The sequence below is a fragment of the Dipodomys ordii genome, unplaced genomic scaffold, assembly GCF_000151885.1.
Source record: "Dipodomys ordii isolate 6190 unplaced genomic scaffold, Dord_2.0 Scaffold1, whole genome shotgun sequence".
NCBI lineage: Eukaryota > Metazoa > Chordata > Mammalia > Rodentia > Heteromyidae > Dipodomys > Dipodomys ordii.
In genome coordinates, this window is record NW_012267217.1 from 67,161,253 (window position 1) to 67,163,626 (window position 2,374).

The 2,374-nt window shown below is 41.3% G+C and overlaps 1 protein-coding gene and 1 long non-coding RNA gene across 2 annotated transcripts in view; one reads left to right on the top strand and one right to left on the bottom strand.

The window, feature by feature from the left end:
• The window catches only part of LOC105982487, a 19,564-nt gene that overhangs the window by 8,957 nt on the left and 8,233 nt on the right, over positions 1-2,374 (bottom strand). The window lies entirely within an intron of this gene.
• Espnl (espin-like) overlaps positions 1-2,374 on the top strand; it is a 30,233-nt gene that overhangs the window by 6,913 nt on the left and 20,946 nt on the right. The window lies entirely within an intron of this gene.

The window sequence follows — 2,374 nt, forward strand, 5'->3', positions numbered from 1 at the left end:
AAAAGAAAAAAGCCGGAAGTGGTGCTGTGGCTCAAGTGGTAGAGCACTAGCCTTGAGCTGAAGAGCTGAGGGACAGTGCCCAGGCCCAGAGTTCAGGCCAAAAAAAAACAAACAGAAAAACAGAATCCCACTCTTGGTCATGTACCCTTTCTCCATGAAGAGAAAATGGAGACATTGTCAGATACAGAAAAACAAAGAGAAGTCACCAAATACAAGTTAGCCCTTCTTTTGAGTTATTGTTAGTTTTTTTGGTGGGTATTTTTGTTGTGGTATTGGTTGTGGGGCTTGAATTCTGGGCCTGGACACTATCCCTCAGCTCTTCAGCTCAGGTGAGTGCTCTACCACTTGAGCCATAGCACCACTTCTGGTTTTCTGGTGGTTTATTGGAGATAAGAGTCTCACAGACTTGCCTTCCTGGGCTGCCTTTGAACTGCGATCCTCAGATCTCAGCCTCCTGAGTAGCTAGGATTACAGATGTGAGCACCGGTGACTGGCTCCTTTTGAATTTTCTAAATTTTGCTTGATGGCAAAAGCAAAAATTATAATATTTTGGGTATGGTTGTAAATATATTTGTGAAAGTATTTAAGATCATCTTATGAGTAAAGCTTCAGAAAGATAAATATTCCTTCATTTGAAGCACAGAATATAATTACATCAATAGAGTATTGAAAGCTTTACTATTAGATCACAGAGCTGAATACGTTACAAAGAGATACACCTAAAATCTTCATATATGAGTCTAATTCTGAAAACTGTTCAGTATCCCTCAGAAAGACAATAAACAGAGGGAAGAGGGACGGGCATGCAGCTGACGGGTTCTGCGCATGCCTAGCAGCACAAGACCAGCTTCCTATCAGCCAATCCATATCAATTAATGAAATAAAACCGCAGGCCTAAGCCCTCCTTGTCAGTAATTATGTATGTTTACGTGGACTTCCTACCACTGGAGCCTTACCCAGTCCTGTGAACGTTGAGATACACCAATTAGAAAAAATGTCCAAGAATAGAGGCAGACTAAAATTAAAGGCTGCAAACCAAGGCTTTATAAAAAGAAAAGCAGGCAAATGCTCAGTTGCAGTTGGAGCCTTGATCACCCCTCTCTCAACAGTACTTTGATCAGCTAGACAGAAAACCAAGGACCTGATCACTTATGTAGCACTCCACCCAGCAACAGCAAAATGACCTCCCGTATCTGCTAACATCATACACTGTGCCAGCATGCACAGTACTTGAAATTGATATAACTTTTTCTCTCCAATGGCAGTGGAATCAAACTCAAAGGAGATAATGGATAATAGGAAAATTTGTAAACAATTGGAAGTAAACAACATTTCTAAACTACAAGTTAAAGAGCATGTCTTGAAGAAAATTAAATATATTGAACTAAAGAAAAATGGAAATACAACCTATCAAAACTATGGGATGCAGGCTGGGAATGTGGCTTAGTGGTAGAGTGTTCATTTTACATGCATGAAGTCCTGGGTTCGGTTTCTTAGCCAGAAGTGGCCCTGTGGCTCAAGGGATAGAGTGCTAGCCTTGAGCAAATGAAGCTCAGGGATAGTCCCCAGTTCCTGAGTTCAAGACCCAGAACTGGCAAAAAACAAAACAAAATAAAACGACAACAAAAATCATGGGATGCAGCTAAAGCAACGCTGAGAGGGAGATTTATAGCACTAAAATGAATATTTTAAAGAGGAAAAGGCTCAAGATAATAACCTAAGCTCTTACCTGGAAAACTAGAAACAAAATGAACCCACTGCAAACAAACAAAAGGAAATAAAAGCAGAAGTTAGTGAAATTAAAATCAGAAAGACAAGAAAACAAATCATTGGGGGAAAAAAAGAGCTGACTCTATTGAAAAAAAAAAAAACTTCTAGAATGCCTGACAAAGAAGAGAAAATACCATGTCAAGAGTGAAATAGTGGGCTGGGAAGGTGGCTCAGTGGTAGAACGCTTGCCTTGCAATGCATGAGGCCCTGGGTTCAATTCCTCAGCACCACATAAGCAAAAAGAAAAAAAAAAGCCGGAAGTGGTGCTGTGGCTCAAGTGGCAGAGCGCTAGCCTTGAGCTGAAGAGCTGAGGGACAGCGCCCAGGCCCAGAGTTCAGGCCCCACGGCCGGACCCAAAGACTAAAGAAATAAAAAATAAAAAAAAGAGTGAAATAGTATCATCGTGGCCGACCCTATCATCGTCAGAAAGATAATGAAGAAGTACTACAAACTACACATTTATTTGAAAATCTCTACTTGGAAGTTGACATTGCAGCTTTAAAACTCCCCAAAAAGAGGGGCTGGGAAGGTGGCTCAGTGGTAGAGCGCTTGCCTTGTATGCATGAGGCCCTGGGTTCGATTCCTCAGCACCACATAAGCAGAA